We start from the raw sequence: 18,515 nt of genomic DNA, 5'->3' as shown, positions 1-18,515 counted from the left end.
GCAGTGTGCTGCGCTGGTGTACTGGAGGCAGTGTGCTGCGCTGGTGTACTGGAGGCAGTGTGCACTGCACTGGTGTGTATAGGGTGCGCTGCATTGCAGTAGCGTGTATTATGTACAGGCGGCGCAGTACATTGCAGTAGCCTGTATGGTGCACAGTACATTGCGGCAGCCTGTATGGCGCAGAGGCGCAGTACATTGCAGTAGCGTGTATGGCACACAGTACATTGCAGTAGCGTGTATGGAACGCAGTACATTGCAGTAGCGTGTATGGCGCGCAGTGCATTGCCGTAGCGTGTATGGCGCGCAGTGCATTGCCGTAGCGTGTATGGCGCGCAGTGCATTGCCGTAGCGTGTATGGCGCGCAGTGCATTGCCGTAGCGTGTATGGCGCGCAGTGCATTGCCTTAGCGTGTATAGTGTGCAGTGCATTGCAGAAGCGTGTATGGCGCGCAGTGCATTGCCGTAGCGTGTATGGCGCGCAGTGCATTGCCTTAGCGTGTATAGTGTGCAGTGCATTGCCGTAGCGTGTATGGCGCGCAGTGCATTGCCGTAGCGTGTATAGTGTGCAGTGCATTGCCGTAGCGTGTGTGGCGCGCAGTGCATTGCCGTAGCGTGTATGGCGCGCAGTGCATTGCCGTAGCGTCAGAGGGTTATAAAAGAACAAAGCTACTCTAGGTCATAATAACTCTGTATTCTGCATTCTCAGATTGTTTTCTGCTTTATGTCATTTTTACCTTTAAGTAACGCTGTATATTGTACACCAGAGACCGGAGAGCTGTGAGAGCAATCTGGGTGCGGATCCCATCCCGCACCCCTGGAAGGCTGTGCTCCCATTGGTGCTAACCTGTGTGTTTTATTTCTTTCCAGATTTCCAGGAAGAGCAGGAAGGCATCATACACCAGTACCAGCAGCTGTCACCCCTCTAGGTGAGTCCCTGTCCCCTCGCTCTGATCTACTCGGGGGCTCTGTGGTCATCTCCAAATGTATAGTGTCCCGTTATCGGCATGTCTGGGGAATGTGGAGGGGGCTTATTCTGTGCAAGATACATACATACATACATACATACATACATACATACATACATACATACATACATACTTTCATTGATTGTATTTCTTTTTTGCTTTGACGTTGCCTGTATCTTTTAGAAGCAGGTTGCACCCCATCTCCTAAATCGCATCCCCACTTCTGCTGCTGTTCCCCCACTTCTAACAAGATAGACAAAGCGGCGCAGGGGAAGTGGTATACCGGGGCGTTGTATAGCAGTCTGTCTTCCAGTACTCTGACAGTGGACAAGCGCATCAAAGACCCGTGGGTGCTCGTGGTTCGCTGCGCTCGCCACAGGGTCGATTCTCCCTCTATGGGGGGCCTTAGAGCCCCTCTAAGTCGAAATCCCTGTAGGGAGGTCATCTGGCACCTGGGGTACAGACAAGAAATTAAGATGAGAGTACTAGGGCAGAGGGGGGGGGACACAAAGATGAGACTGCGGACAGTGATGAAAGAAAGATATTGGGGTGTAGGGGGGACAAACGAGAGACAGAGAAAAAGACAGATGGGAGATCAATAGGGGAAGGTGGAACAAAATGGTAGACTGGGGTGTGCTGGTAGGGATGAGAGGAGGCCGTTCGAATGGACAGATTGAGAACACGAAACGCAGTCAGGAGATCAACAGGGAAAGTGGACAAAGGTGCGAGGAAGTGATTGAAGACACAAACACACGTGGCTTTTTTCACCCGTTTTAGAGATTTTCACTATGGAAAGCCGTCCACCCCCTTGGTGATACCAGCAGATAAGAGGCCAGGCCAGCGATATGTCAGGGGGAATAGCGGCGGGCGCCTATTCAATGCTGTCGTTCCCAACAGCATTGAAGCTGCAGTTCATCAAAACGGACCCAACTTTAAAAGCAGTCGGGCCCCTTTTGCCGAAAACAGCCGTGGATTGTGGAGACCACAACCGGAGTTCGACAATCTACGTCCGTTTTCACAGACACGCCCCCTTTTTCGACGATTGTAAGGCAGACCGAAAACCGGCCAGGGTACTGACAGTCGAGACCCGGGATTGAATCACCCCCCCCCCCCAAGGAAGGGATCAAAGGTGAGACTAGAGGAAGTGGACAGAGATGACAACAATTATAGCGAGGGGGGTAGAGTGATGGAACAGTGATTAAAGCCACAAAGATAAGTCTCTGAGGGATTGGGGGGGTGGGGGGTTGTTATGGGGGCAGGAAGGACAGAGATCAGACATACAGTTTGTGATGGGGAAACGTGTAGTATAAAACAAGCCCTGAAATGCCAGCCATGGAGAGCAAATGACACAGCTCTGATATCCAAAGAGCAAGGCTGGCTTCTTATCTGTGTACTGCATGTGTTCGCTATCCATCTATTGATGACATTGCTGCCACCTAGTGGGCTCATCAGGCAGTGTAGCCTTTGCAGAACTGTAATGGATAGGAACCAGGAAGTGACTTGTCACCATGTGCTTCTGCTGTCTAGTGATACAGGTTTGGTTTTTTAAAAAGAGACGACATCAACAAATCTGGAACTGCTGCTGGTTTTATGTGCACATTATTTTCATCATTCACAGCTTCATGTTGTCAGTGTAGCCTAACTGCAGCCTAGCGTAGTGTCACCGTACTGTCCCCGGGAGCTGCAGCTCTGTCCCTGGCAAGCCTAGTGAGAGCCGGTAACCGCCAGATCCCCTGCGCTGGCGGACACAAGCGTCCTCCCAACCTGTTCATACCCCCACTATCCACTTAGGCGTGGAGTTGATTTTATAAAGTGTGGCGAGCGCACGTGTAAAACGAGTCCGAGTGTGGCGAGCAGACGCGGAATACACGTCAAGTAATCCGTGTGCGCTTGCCACGCTTCAAGCTTGTTTTAAGTGTCCCCTCGCGGGGCTTGCCACACTTTCTAAAATCAACTCCCCACCGACGTGGATAGTGGGGGGTATGAACAGGTCGGGAGGACGCGTACCTCTATGCTGACGTGGATAGTGGGGGTGTTTCAGGAACACATTCACACCCGTCAGGCAGGTTAACAATGGTTCCCACACAATGTAATAAGTGCTAACTGCGTAACGCTGACCGACTGCGCTAACTGCGTAACGCTGACCGACTGCGCTAACTGCGTAGCGCTGACCGACTGCGCTAACTGCGTAGCGCTGACCGACTGCGCTAACTGCGTAGCGCTGACCGACTGCGCTAACTGCGTAGCGCTGACCGACTGCGCTAACTGCGTAGCGCTGACCGACTGCGCTAACTGCGTAGCGCTGACCGACTGCGCTAACTGCGTAGCGCTGACCGACTGCGCTAACTGCGTAAGCTATGGTTAGGCGTGAACGCACACACAAACACAAGCTGACTACGCTGGGTGCGGGAACACTACGCTGACTACGTAACTGCCGCCATGAAACTACACAAGTATCACATTTTAATACGGCCTCCTCCAATATTGTCACTAATATGGCACTTAGAGGGCAGAAGAAAGTGTGATAAGAGTGAGAGACAAGGGCACAATTGTAGTAAAATAGAAATGCAGTAAAAACCCTGAATTTCAGGGAGGAAGAGCGTGTCATGGAGAGAAAAGAGGCGACAGTGGGAGAAAGTGGGTCTCGGGGAAAGAGAGAGAGTGTCAGGTAGGGAAAGGGGAGAGGCGGAGAGAGGGTGGGGACAGACAGAGAGAGGGGGTGTCATGGAAAGAAGGTGTTGGGTAGAGAAAGGGGGAAAGACTGGTAAGAGGGGTTGGGTAGAGAAAGGGGGAAAGACTGGTAAGAGGGGTTGTCAGGGAAAGAGACAGGGTATCATGGAGAGACGTGAAGAGACCAGGAGAGGGGTATCGGGTGGGGGGAAAAAGAGAGCGGGTGTCATAGAGAAAAAGGGGAAAGACTGTCAGAGAGAGAGGAAATAGAGAGTGGGAAAGATGAGGGGAGGAGAGAGATGGAGAGGTGAGACGGAGGTGGCGTAACAGTGTTCAGGACCGCAGGGGAGAGAGAAGAGAAAAGGGGATGGTGACAGTGAAAAAGAGGGGGGAATGAGATGTGACAGAGGGAGGAAAAGAAAGAAAGGGTGTTAGAGGAGAGAGAATTAGAGGGGTTAGAGATTGGAGGCAAGGGGGAAGCAGGGGTTTGACAGGATTGACAGGCATCCCTTTGTCATTGCCCCCACATCTACAAGCACCGATGTAGCAGGTCTCAATCTCGCTATTGTCAGCAATGTCTGGTCTCCTGTGCCCCAATTTCCTGAGCTGGTCTCATGGGCCCCAACTCCTGCAGTGGTGGGTCTCCTGCGCCCCTTCTCCCTCAGCTGCGGTTCTCCTTTGACGTCTTCTGTGCTCCCTCATTAGCGGGTCTTCTGTGCTCCCTTCTCAAGGATCTCAATATGTATACTGTGAAGCAGAGAAGGGAAAGGGGGGACATGTTAGAGACGGTCACATATATTAGGGGTATTCACAACATTCAGGAGGGAAACACTCTTCAAATAAAGAAAAGTATTAGAACACGAGGACATGCACTGACACTGGGGGGGGGGGGGGGGGTTCAGGGAAATCTGAGGGAACATGACATCACAGAAAGGGTAGTGGATAAGTGGAATAGCCTCCCGTCAGAGGTGGTAGAGGCTAAGACAGTAGAGCAATGTAAACAAGCATGGGATAGACATAGGGACATCTTTACATTGAAATAAGGATCAAATAGGGTTTAAGGGTAACAATGTGGTAAAAGGGGCAGACCAGATGGGCCGAATGGTTCTGATCTCCTGTCACATGCTATGTAAATATACCCCAGGCAGTTAGAACCTTGAAATCATATTGGGTGGGATTCTCTAATAACCCCCGCAGCACATCGCCGGCACTCGCAGTGTTAATAATCGCATATGCAGTAACATATGCGATTAGTAATGCAAAAGCGCTGGCCAGCGATGTGCAGCAGGTTCCCCCTCCCTCCCTCCCTGCACCCTTACCCGGCTGTGTGAGGGTTTCTTTTCCTCCTCCCTGCACCCGGAAGCTGTGCAGGAAGGAGGAGATCACTGGTCCGGGCAGCACAGCAGGAGGCTGCCCTAACACAGGTGAGGAAGGGTGACAGGGGACGCAAAACGAAGCCCATAGGCTTCCATGGGTTACGCCAGATAGAACTGGCGTAATCCCCCGCAGCGAAGCCTCAGCGGTGGGGCTTTGCTGCATATGAAAATGCGGCAAAAACCCCAAAAATGTTTTTTTACGGCATTTTTAGTTTGGAGAATCTCGCCCTATGTGTTGTACCTGGCACATGGAATATGCTGATTCCTATACACCCTGCTGTACGCCAGGCAGCCATTGTTATGCTGCTACTAGCTGGCTACTGATTTCTGCAGAGCCGCCTTCTTTAGTCATGTGGGCAGTACGTGGCGTTATGGTGTCATCTCTGTTCTAAATGTCCCCTGTCACTCTGGACCCTTGTCCTTGATATCTGAACATGGTGCCGCTCTCTGGCTCTTCCTGCTGCTCCCTCTGATCAGTGATGGCGGAAGCAGGAGCAGGATCCCATATTAAGCAGTGATGGGAAAGCCCAGGCTTCTTTAGACCTGCGTGGAACACCTACCGTTATTTACATGTGATCAGGGATAGGGGAGGTTGTAGTTTCCAGGGACTATCAGGCTTACCTGCTGCACTAACGCACCTAACTGTAATTGTTTTATATATTTGTTGTATTTATTAAGTGATGGTGTTTTTAAAATGATCAGTTATATTTCTATGTAAATGGGATGTATTGTGCTCAGTAATACGGCTCAAAAACCTCTTCACGGTAATAGAACTGTGTGAGGAGAATGCTACAGTAATTTACATGTTATTTACATATTCAAATTTGAAGTCAATTTTCATCTATAAATGTCAGGATTGAGCCTGTGGCTTTCGTTGTCATACTGTGCGTGTGGTGGCAGTTACATGTTACACTAATAGCAGAGCACTGTGCTCATCTCTAGAAGTCCATACTGTGCAGCATGCTATGAATTGGGGCCCTTACTGTGTGGCAATGCTATGAATTGGGGCCCATATTATGTAGCATGCTATGAATTGGGGCCCTTACTGTGGCATGCTATGGATTGGGGCCCCTACTATGTGACATGCTATGAAGTTCAAGCGCTAGTATGTGGCGCACTATGGAATGGGGCATGCTGCGGTGTGGCAAGCTATGGAATGGGGCACGCCGGTGGCGTGGCAAGCTATGGAATGGGGCACGCGGCGGCGTGGCAAGCTATGGAATGGGGCACGCGGCGGCGTGGCAAGCTATGGAATGGGGCACGCGGCGGCGTGGCAAGCTATGGAATGGGGCACGCGGCGGCGTGGCAAGCTATGGAATGGGGCACGCTGCGGTGTGGCACGCTATGGAATAAGGCACGCTGCTGTGTGGCAAGCTATGGAATGGGGCACGCTGCGGTGTGGCAAGCTATGGAATGGGGCACGCTGCGGTGTGGCAAGCTATGGAATGGGGCACGCTGCGGTGTGGCAAGCTATGGAATGGGGCACGCTATACATATGGTACCAGAGACAGGCACATTGGAGAGGTCTGGTGGGTACTTAGAGGGCATTTGTGTTGGTATGGCTCCTTTAACTTTTGAGATCATTTTGTTGATCCCAATAATACCTCACAAAATGCAACCCCTGTAACTAGGCTCAATAGGTCTCTCTCAGAACTGGACCCCGTAAATAGACCTCAGCACATGGGTTCTCTCTCTCTCTCTCTCTCTCTCTCTCTCTCTCTCTCTCTCTCTCTCTCTCTCTCTCTCTCTCTCTCTCTCTCTCTCTCTCTCTCTCTCTCTCTCTCTCTCTCTCTCTCTCTCTCTCTCTCTCACACACACACATTCTGTCTGTCTTGCGTTTTCTCTCTCTCTCTCTCTCTCTCTCTCTCTCTCTCTCTCTTTCTCTCATGTTCTTGCTCTTTTCCTTTTTCACGTTTGCTGCACTAAAACAGACCCTACAGCGCAATGGTAGTAGTGTGATATATTTACTGTAGTTCCTGTCATAGCTTTGAGTCAATGGGGAATCCTCGTCTTCTAACGTTACTCCCCAATGCAGCGTATTTCATTTTCCATAAACCTTTGTTTTTCTTTCTGCGCATAACCTTGCGGATAGACAAGCATTAGGTCAACATGAATGAAGGCTTGCCTCTGTCATTATGTCGACACAAGCATCGGGAACACAACATGGAGAAGGTCGACAGTCACAAGGTCGACATGAGATTTTTCACTCTTTTTGACCCGTATCTCGACACAGTCGACATAAACACTAAAAAAGTGCACAGAGTCCCCTCGCATGGGTCTCTGCACTCGGCATGCTTCGGGCCCGCTACGCTCAGCACACAATTGTTCTCCCACCATGCCCTAGTAGTGCATGAAATACCGCGTGTCAGGACACATGTCGGCGGCAGCCTCCACAGCCTAAAGGCTGATATTACGTCTATATAGGTTCTGAATCAGAGCATTTGGTTGTTCTTTTTGTACCTTTTTAGATTCCTATTAATATTTGCTGGATAAAAGAGTTTGAAAAGTGCTGAAACACAGGCCGCATCCCCCCCAGCAAGCCGCATCTTCCCCCAGCAAGCAACAGCCTGAGAATAATGCTATATTAATAGGAGATGCCGTAACCATGATGCATGTTTACCAGCACACGACAGGCAGTATGACTGCTGCATTCCCGTCACATGACATTGTGGAAGCGCTGCTAATTACATAAACAAAGTGGCAATTAAACTACAATGTGTCACTCAGGCTCTGCTATAACATCTGACTGCATGAAACCGATCCAGCAGGTCATCACACCTGTATAACCTAGCATAGAATTCAAGTTGCACAGCGTATGTGCTGCATTCTGTATTTTGTCCACTAGATGGAGGCATTGCTTTTCCACTTACACCGCCCTTATGAAACCCTTCACCTACACAGTATATATTAGTCCCGCTCCCCTAGTTAATGATTACTTCATTTCAGTTATTAAATAAATCAAATATGTAACTGTTGCTTTCTTGCCTTCTCTATTGCTACATTGTCTTTTCCTGTTAAGATTGACACTTGTTGCTTTTGAAATTGCTCATTTGCCGAATATTGAAAATACACGTAATGTCCTATGTATAATAGCAACAATTAGTGTTTCTTGCCTGCAGGGATTGTATATGTGTTACTATAGGCTCTATAATGCAGCATTACTGTCTTGCCAGAGATTGTGGCTGTAGACCTGACAACTGTTGTATAATGCAATTACCAAATGCCCCAGTGTTTGTGCAGGGAGAAAGAAAACGGAAACCCTGTAGAATTTCACACGTCGATTAGAACAAACTCCGATAATCATTATCGTACGCTGGGATAGACATTTCTTTGCAATTAATAGTTTGTGTTTTTTTCCTTGTATAATTCAGGGTTAATATTAGACCTATTTAGGTGTCTGAATTTGCCCAGGTAAAGTATATCCCATAGATGTACGGGGGCAGGGCAGACACGGCTGGCCCACCCAGACACTGTTGTCCTAATACCATGTGTTGTTTGGCTTGTGTGACATTGTATGTACAATGCGGACGAGGCCACAAAAGGCCAGATCACTTGACAGCCCCCACAGTGCATTCGTTTTATTACCATCTTGGGGTGTCTTCTCTTCTAGGTGCAGTCTTTCCAGACCACCCCCAGCACCCAGTAAGCGTCCTGTCAGGTGCAGGCCGAGAGGAAAAACCATGTGTTCTACATGGGGGGGGGGGGGGGGGAGGGAGGGAGGACTATAATGTGGCTGTAGGGGTATAATATTGCTTGTGACCTTGTGTTCAGGTCATAATTACACTGACGGTGCATCTTTGCTATTGGGATAATAAGACATTCTTGGAACTTGACTATAGACCTTGTATTAGCGATAACACTAGTTACTTATAAATGGATTGGTTCAATTGTTACAGAAGCTACAGTGTAGCTGCAGCTCAGTCACTTCCCACAATAAGAGTTAGATGTATGAAGCAGTGATAAGGGAGAAGTGGCCCATGGCAGCCAATCGGCTGCTCTGTATCATTTTATAATATGCAAATTCTAGATGTTACTTCAGTGCTGATTGGTTGCCGTGGCCACACCTCCCTTATCACGGCTTTATACATCTACCCGTTAGCTCTGGTGCTCGCAGTTGGGAGCAGCAATCTACGTACAGTAGGGATTCAGGGCTGGTCACGAGTACCAGGCAAATGTCGTGACTGCATTATGTCCCGCAGTGGAGAGAGATAATGTAAAAACCAATCAGCTCCTAACTGCCATGTTACTGGCTGCGTTTGAAAATTTAGCCCAATTCAGACCTGATTGCACGTCTGAATTAGTATGGGGGCGATGAACTGTGCATGCGTATAGGGATGGCCGTCTTTGCCATTGCCATCAATGGTGGGAAACCATCTGGTTTACGTCGAAATTCGGGAGTTTTTTTTTTTTCTCCCCTTTGTGTCTTTGGGGCCGTAAAAACCTTTTACTATCCTACAATCAGTAAATGTAAGTGTGCTGCATGGTCTGACGAGTGAGGCCATACAGACAATGAGGGAGGATATGTAAGTGTGCTGCATGGTCTGACGAGTGAGGCCATACAGACAATGAGGGAGTATATGTAAGTGTGCTGCATGGTCTGGCTAGTGAGGCCATACAGACAATGAGGGAGGATATATGCTGTACGAGCCCCACTGTCAGAGGGTGACCGCTGCTGCTGTTCCTTTAATGTGGCCGTTAGATAAGAAAGCTCGCTGCGTAATGTAGGTCAGGGAAAGCTCCACACCTCGGATCTGTCACACTTGGCGCTGTACATGTGATGACCTTGCATAAGCGAGTAGATCTTCCCGGCAGTACATGGCAGCTACATAATAATTACCTGGCACGTGGCACAAGCAGGTTCCATACATATTATTGCTGCTGAGGAATGTTTGCAGTAATTAGTAACACCCCACCCCAGCACTCGCACCATGTTAATATTCCCTCGCACAAGTATTCTGCAGATATTTATATAATAGGGGTTTGCTAATGACAGCTGCAAGCGACCAGGGGCTCTCCATGTGTTGAACTAATAGTCCCAGCATGCCTTGGCATCTTCAGGTAGCACAAGCACCAGGGAGCAAGAATTGCCTGTACAGGGGGGGGGGGGCATATCTGTGTATTCAGCATATCTGCGTGAGGAACACCCGTGGTCGCGGCTCTGACTCCAGCAGACTTTGACCCTGTGGTTCTTAGTTTTGGTTGTGTTTCTCATTTTTATATCAGTATGGTGTGCCCCCCCGGGTTAGTGCTGTGCGTCGCTGGACTGTATTGTGCTGTGCGGTGCTGGACTGTATTGTGCGGTGCTGGACTGTATTGTGCTGTGCGGTGCTGGACTGTATTGTGCTGTGCGGTGCTGGACTGTATTGTGCTGTGCGGTGCTGGACTGTATTGTGCGGTGCTGGACTGTATTGTGCTGTGCGGTGCTGGACTGTATTGTGCTGTGCGGTGCTGGACTGTATTGTGCGGTGCTGGACTGTATTGTGCTGTGCGGTGCTGGACTGTATTGGGCTGTGCGGTGCTGGACTGTATTGTGCTGTGCGGTGCTGGACTGTATTGTGCTGTGCTGGACTGTATTGTGCTGTGCTGGACTGTATTGTGCGGTGCTGGACTGTATTGTGCGGTGCGGCGCTGGACTGTATTGTGCGGTGCGGCGCTGGACTGTATTGTGCGGTGCGGCGCTGGACTGTATTGTGCGGCGCTGGACTGTATTGTGCTGTGCGGCGCTGGACTGTATTGTGCTGTGCGGTGCTGGACTGTATTGTGCGGTGCGGCGCTGGACTGTATTGTGCGGCGCTGGACTGTATTGTGCGGCGCTGGACTGTATTGTGCGGCGCTGGACTGTATTGTGCGGCGCTGGACTGTATTGTGCGGTGCGGTGCTGGACTGTATTGTGCGGTGCGGCGCTGGACTGTATTGTGCGGCGCTGGACTGTATTGTGCAGTGCTGGACTGTATTGTGCGGAGCTGGAGTGTATTGTGCGGTGCTGGACTGTATTGTGCGGTGCGGCGCTGGACTGTATTGTATTGTGCGGTGCTGGACTGTATTGTATTGTGCGGTGCTGGACTGTATTGTATTGTGCGGTGCGGCGCTGGACTGTATTGTGCGGTGCGGCGCTGGACTGTATTGTGCGGTGCGGTGCTGGACTGTATTGTGCGGTGCGGTGCTGGACTGTATTGTATTGTGCGGTGCGGCGCTGGACTGTATTGTGCTGGACTGTGGAGTTAGACAGCTGTAATGGGGTCTCCTGGTAGCAGAATTAGCATTATTGTCCGTTTCCTCTGCTAGGATATATATCCTTTTCCATATTGCTTGACATGTGATTCATTAAGTGCAGGTCTGGCCAAACTGTGGCTTTTCAGCTGTTCTGTAACTACAAGTCCCAGCATGCTCTGCCACCGTTTTAGCATTAGGATACGGGGGGGGGGGGGGGAGCGGTCCCCTGTGTAGAGCTGTATGTTGCAGCACTTGTATAAACGGTAATGGAGATGAATACACACAATACTCCGGATTCCTTTGTGTCCAGTCATCGCACGTGTCAGAATCTGCAGCATCCTAATCACATGGATCTCATCACATTCCCCGTGTCCTGCAGCTTCTAATGACCACATGTCTTCCTATTCTGTGCACTCTGCCGCTGCCGTGTGTTGTGTTCGCGCTCTGCCATCGCTGCCGTGTGGTGTGCGCGCTCTGCCGACGTGTAATGTGCGCGCTCTGGCATCGCTGCCGTGTGGTGTGCGCGCTCTGCCGACGCTGCCGTGTGGTGTGCGCGCTCTGCCACCTCTGCCGTGTGATGTGTTCACGCACTGCCGTGTTCTGTGCGCGCTCTGCCGCTGTGTGTTGTGCGCGCTCTGCCGACGCTACCGTGTGATGTGCGCGCTCTGCCGACGCTACCGTGTAATGTGCGCACTCTGCTGATGCTGCCAGGTGATGTGCGTGCTCTGCCACCTCTGCCGTGTGATGTGTTCACGCACTGCCGTGTTCTGTGCGCGCTTTGCCGCTGTGTGTTGTGCGCGCTCTGCCGACGCTACCGTGTGATGTGCGCGCTCTGCCGACGCTACCTTGTAATGTGCGCACTCTGCTGATGCTGCCAGGTGATGTGCGCACTCTGCTGATGCTGCCAGGTGATGTGCGCACTCTGCTGATGCTGCCAGGTGATGTGCGCACTCTGCTGATGCTGCCAGGTGATGTGCGTGCTCTGCCACCTCTGCCGTGTGATGTGTTCACGGTCAGCCGTGTGATGTGCGCGCTCTGCCGCCCCTGTCCTGCGATGGTTGGACAGATCCGTTCTCCTCCCATAACAGGGCTGATGATTGGACAGATCCGTTCTCCTCCCATAACAGGGCTGATGATGCTGGTATATTGTGATTGCTGCACTGTGATGCTGTGTACGTTATGGCTCTCGGCTCACACTACAATCACCTGACTGCTTACTGCATAACCGCCGGGATCTGTATTATATTACATGCCGTTACCTGGCTGCGTGTAACACCCAGTCACTACTGATTCCCAAACTGTAGCCAAATCCCATTCCTCTCACTCTAACCACGCTCCGCAGGAACCGTGAGTAATGTATATGTCATTGGCTCTAATTCACGGGCACACATTATTCTAGAGCGGAACACACTGTAACGGACAATCTATAAATGTACCGGTCAGGAGTTGGGCGGGATCTCCCCACTGTACAGGAGTCAGCGGTTTATGTGGTGTGGTGCAGGGAATAACCGCCACTAACTGATGACACCCATTCCAAGAAGCAGTAGGCAGCCATATATAGTGCCGTTTGGTGTAACGGACTGAAGAAGTGCGCATGAAACGCGTTACTAGAGGTTATTCCTACCCCTTCCCGGAGAGCGGTCTGTGCTCTGACGGTTTAACTTTATCCGATAATTTTAGGAAACCGCTTCCTTTTGGGCAGCGATTAGTTCCTTCAGTGAGCGGTCACGAATAAACTCTTTCCAAATATATGCCGGCCTGCGATCTGTAAACCTATCAACCAAAAACCGATAAATTGCGTAGGAATCTAGAATTGAATTGTAAGCACCACAGCTGCCATATAGAATGCGGCTCTTGCGGGTTCACTTCTGGCGCGCCCTGCACTCTGCTTGGTCTAACCGCTGCCAAATCTAAACGGTCTGACTCTGCAATCAAAGCAGAGGTAATCCTGGAGCCGCACTGGGGAATAAGCGCAGCTGGAGCGTCACTTGACACGCACACAGGCGAAGATTTGCAAAGTGACGCTATTTCGGCGGTTTAGAAGATTGAAAGCAGCGATGTTTTGCAGTGGCAAACCGGCCTGGATTATGCAGTTTAAAAAAAAAAATGGAACTTTAAACCTGAGCGCAGAGTCCCTGATATGATGTCACTTTGCAGTGTAGGTTAGTAGGGCAACTAATACACTCGCGTGGTGCCCAGATTTACTGCACTCAGTCCCAGTGCTTGGTCTGGAGGAGCTGGATCTATGGCAGAGAGAAGAGGATCCCAAGTCCCCTGCCCTTCCCTCTCCTGCCTGTCACCTGGTACAGGTACTGTGTATACCCTCTCCTGAAAGGATGGGTGTGGGTGTGTATAATAAATATATATTACCAGGGTGATTACCCTTTTCCTGCAATAGGACTGGCACGTGTGGCTGCATGCAATCAGCCTGTGCCCTGCAGGTTACCCAATGCACACGGGAGGCTGTCATGTGTGAGTCTCCTGACTCCGTGTCATCCCGGTGTGTCAGAGTCCAGGCATCCCGGGGGAAGCAGCAGAGTCAGGTGACAAACATGCTGCAATATGTAGATATTGGACCCTTGCCTGGGACCTGAGATAAGGGAAAGTCCCGGAATTCTGATGAGGTCACATGATCAAAGATTCCATCATATCTGTACCTGCTGGGGGTTGTGAGTTTCCAGTCCCAGCATACAGATGTCCTATAACTGCCCTGTGTTGTCACCTACAAGCCGCTGACTCCTGGCTTGTTCCAGGTGATAGATCCAGTGTCCAGACCAGGTGTGGCCAAACCTGTCCTCATGATCTCCCAACAGTTCACGTGTCTCAGGCAACCTGTGGGATCTACAGTAGGAATGATGCAGCAGGTTTGTGACAGTAATGAGTAGGTGATCTGGGAAACGTGGACCGTTGGTAGGTCTCGCTGACCGGTTTGGCCACCCCTGATCTAGATAGACAGGCAATAGTTCGGCATGGTTAAGAGGCCAGCATGAGTTTTTCACAATTTTTTTTCTTCCTTTTTTTTTTTTTTTAATTTATTTATTTTTTAGTTATTTACAGTTTCTTATATAGCGCAGCAAATTCCGTTGCTCTTTAAAATTGTACTTTTTCATACGTTACCATCCACGTGGACGAAGAACAGTACGAAGGCACCAGGCCCGAAGCGTGGCAACCAAAACCGGCTCCATGTCGAAATGGACACCAAAAATGTGAAAAACGTATAATCATCCACACACCCCCTGTCACTGAGCATTAAGGGGCCTCATGTGGAGCAGATTGGTGAACGGGCATCATGCCCAGGGTGTGCATGGTATCCGGTTGATATTGTAGGTTTTCATGGAAAAGGTCAACTATTTTTTTTTTTTTCCCATCATTTTTTGGCGTTTTTCATATATTCACATCCACATAAAAAAAAACCCCATTCACCATGCAGGGGTACGTACTACTAATTGGGGGTCTGCGTCGGTAGGTGTGGGCATTCACATAAAAAAAATGATAATTGTGTCTACGTTTGTATGTCAACCTTTAGCATGTCAGCATTTAGTCAAAGTTGACCTCTGGTGTCATCCTATAATTGTCTATCTAGAGATGTTAGACCTTTCCATGCACACCGTTATGGCTAGCCCCCCCTGGCGAGGTGCCTGTGGTATGACGACCACCCTTTCCTTATTACTGTATGGCATGCTAGTGAAGGGAAGGTCTATGTATCCTATGGGCAGTGGGACAGATCCCAGCCTCACTAAATAAACTTCCAATGACTACTACACTGTATGAGCACTGGAATACAGATGTGCCTGAAATTGGCTGCTAGATACTCAGGTATATACCAACAGTATAGGTCCTTGTTTTCAACAGGCAATTTCAGGTCCTACTTCAGCATCCAGTGATGTACTGATGTAACTGCATAGTGAGATTAATTGGGTAGGGATCGTTCTCGATGAACATATTAATTGTGCATATGCCTCACTCAGTAATTACATACAGCGAGACCACGCAGAAACAAATGTGGTTAGTGATCACGTGTCACACGCAGCGCTGTCCAGATAAGACCGTAGGGCGAGAGCTAGATAAGGGGCGAGTTCCACAGCTGGTCTGTCGTTACTAGGTACAGCTCTCTGTTTGTTCCAATCTCACTCCCCATGCATGTAAGCAGTGTCTACACTGACGTCCCAGCAGCCATCTCTCCCCTGCGCACACAGTGAGGAAATCACATTCACATGGCCCCAGCGCTCTGTGGGAAAGTGCAGCTTGCCAGGGAAGCGTAATAAGCCGTCAGTATATATAATGGCTCGCGTGACCCTGCAGACAGAGGATCTCATCAGTAACCAGCATTTCTCTGTAACTGTGTGTGATACCCAGAGACTGATGACGCAGCTGGACTGTAATACATGAGGAGAAGAGTCTTAGTGATTCCAGCAAAGCTTCTCCTTGTAGAGCACGTATGGGTCAGGACGGGTGACGGAGACCGTACGGTACTGCGTGTGCAGTCTGATGATGGCGTGGTGTTATCCCAGCTGTCTCACCCCAGAATATATCTCTGCCACTGTTATAATAGCGCCAGTGTCCGCTGCAGCAACAGTCTTTTATTTACCACGTACTTGTTCTCATCTGTATTTGTGCTGTAAATCACTATTTTTCTTGTTTTGCTCATGTGTATTGGCAGGCGCTATGGAACCCTTGTGGCGCCATATAAATGAACGGTAGTAATAATAATCTCACCACCCGGATCTTAATATCCCTCCCTGAGTGAGCGGGATTTTTTGCTTGCTGATCAGATCCATGTGTCAGGACACACTGTTCTAATCTAACTCTATGCCCACTTGGATAGTAAAGTATGAACCAAGTCAGTATTGTCGACCATTCTTAGGTGTCGACTTAGTCACTGTAGACTAATAGTGGTCGATCTAGACATTGTCGACTCAGATACCGGATACCATACAGTATATAAAATCCGTTATCTTAAGGTATCGATGTTCTGTAGCCTCTGCTTTTCCCATCCAACCACCCACACTGTGTAGGGTGACAGACGTACCTGTGGCCAAGTCAATGAACCATTGCTGTTTGGAATTGTCTTGTACGGGATTTAGTTTTAAATTGTTCAAAAATTATTTATTTTATTTAGTGCTAAGAAAACAAAGAAATTCCCATTATTTCAGTCTGCGTTCGCCTACTGTAGCCACAATCCAGAAGAGGCCCTGTAGCTGTAGCCTTCCCACCAATGGGAACCTTTTAGCCCCCCCGTGGGCAGTCTGTGATTGGCTTCCGGTACCTAACCCCAGCTTGTGGGCTGTTGGTTCTTCCCAAAATGTAGCACAGAGAAACATAAGGGCTCATTCAGAGGATCGCGCGGTGTCAATGCCGCCTGCAGCTGGCCGGTGTTGTAATTCTGCGCATGTGTTCGGATTGCTGCAGCTGAGGGATGTAGTGTGGATTCGAGCTAAGGGACTGTAGCAGCGGTTCCTGGGTGGTCACCGGGGGCGGGGGGCGTGTTGTGGTGTCAAGTCACTAAACCGCTGACACAGGATTCCATGCTCGGATGTAGAAATTGCATCTGCCAATAGGGCTGGTGCGAATATCAGTGGTGCAACGGAAGGGGCATCTATATGGGGGATGTGCTATCTGGATGCCGCAAGGGGGCATCAGTTTTGTGAACATTAGCGTAAGAATGGCCGTAGAATCGGATCCATAATGAGCTGTACATTGGCAGTACCCAGTATTAGCAGGCCGCAACCATGCATGATGGAGGGCTGGGCCTCGCCTTCCTACTATGCATGGAGCCTGGTGTCCGTTCCCTCATTGGTCGTTGCCAGGACACCAAGGAAGTGGCAGACGACCTCTGACCTGTCCCTCACAGTATTCCTGAGAGCAGGACCTTACACGGCTCCCGGGAAGTGTCACATTCTATGTGCTGTTTGCTTTAGGACGGGAGGGTTGGTGTGACACCTCCAGCTCCCCGCTATAGCGTGTAACCTCCAGTGTGTTTGTGTAGCTGCACTGAGGCACTCTGGGGGTGCGTGACCCCCTGACCTCTGCTCCCACCGTAACCTCCACCCCGGTTATAAACCTTGTCCTGAAACAGTATCTACAGTGCACCCAATACCCTCTGTTACCCACTACTGAGGGATAGTGAGTCTGCCTCCTCCCCAAATAAGTGGGGGCTAGTTATTACCTAGCACTTTGTGCCTCATGCCTCCTCTGTGTCAGTGGCTCCTTGTGCGCTTCCCTATCCATCCCAAGCCTTCTGTGCGCTGTTTAGTCGCTGACTAAACCTGTCCATAGACAGCAGCAGGAAGTGTGACCCCCTACAGGTTTTCGGGATGAACTATAGATATTCTGAAATTTTGAGGTTTAGTTGCCCCAGGGACCTTAGTTGGGATACGGACCCTATTTAGGTAGAAACGTATTGGGTCTACCACTGAAGGTCGACAATCAAAAGTTTGACATGAGTTCCCCCCCCCCCCCTTTTTTTTTTTGTCGACATGTGCCGACAGGCGGCATTTCCTGCCCTACTGTCCGCTACGGGGTGATGAGAGAATTAAATGGTGCCCGACGCACGGTGAGCTACACGTTGACAGTGCACATTCGGGACAAAAATGTCAACCGTGCCATTGTCTAGCTAATGCTTGTTGACCTTTCATCCCTGTGGACCTTGGCCATGTCAACCTATTTAATGTTCCGATATAAGCCCTGTCTACCTTCAGTGGTCGACCCAATGTATGTCAACCTAAATTGGGTCACCATTATATACTGTATAAGTATTTATTTTGGTGTCCATTATTCTACTTTTCCAGTCCTCCTACTAGAACTTGAGCAACATTTGGGAAGTCCATCACTATAGATACCCCCCCAGCGTCCCCTTTCTCAGCATGGCCGGCTGCATTACATAAGATCCCCTGGGAACTCTGAGTGAGACGTTTCCACACAATAAACCCAGCGGCCTCTGGTCTGATAGTTGCCGAACTGGCTGCTCTCTCCCTCCCTCCCTCCTGCAGCACAGCACCGTCCTATACAGGAGCCACCGCAAGCTGTACGGCTATTTATAGACTTGGGACAAGCGAACTGTTTGCATTCCATCGGAGGCCGGGCTGCTGGCGACAGGGTTTCATCATGTACGCGGAGGCGCAGTATGGTAACTCTCTGCTCCGGGCCAGATGTACTAAGCTTCAAAAAGTGATAATGGGGAGAGAGAGAAACTACCAGCCAATCCGCTCCTTGTGTGTCCTGGAGATCCTCGGAAGCCTGTCCCTTGCTGTGCCACAATACGTTGGGAAACGGCCCTGACAGCCGTAGTAAGA

At 49.9% G+C, this 18,515-nt stretch overlaps 1 protein-coding gene across 1 annotated transcript in view; it reads left to right on the top strand.

Annotated features, from left to right (window-relative positions):
* Nucleotides 1-18,515, top strand: part of GNG12 (G protein subunit gamma 12) — a 67,050-nt gene that overhangs the window by 27,555 nt on the left and 20,980 nt on the right. Inside the window, exon 2 of the mRNA XM_083157716.1 lies at nucleotides 867-925. The gene's annotated coding sequence lies outside the window, so the exon portion shown is untranslated. The remainder of the gene's footprint in view (nucleotides 1-866; nucleotides 926-18,515) is intronic.

This window comes from Crinia signifera, chromosome 8 (assembly GCF_055691185.1).
Source record: "Crinia signifera chromosome 8, ASM5569118v1, whole genome shotgun sequence".
In the NCBI taxonomy this organism is placed as follows: Eukaryota; Metazoa; Chordata; class Amphibia; order Anura; family Myobatrachidae; genus Crinia; species Crinia signifera.
This window is presented reverse-complemented; position numbering and strand designations above follow the sequence as displayed.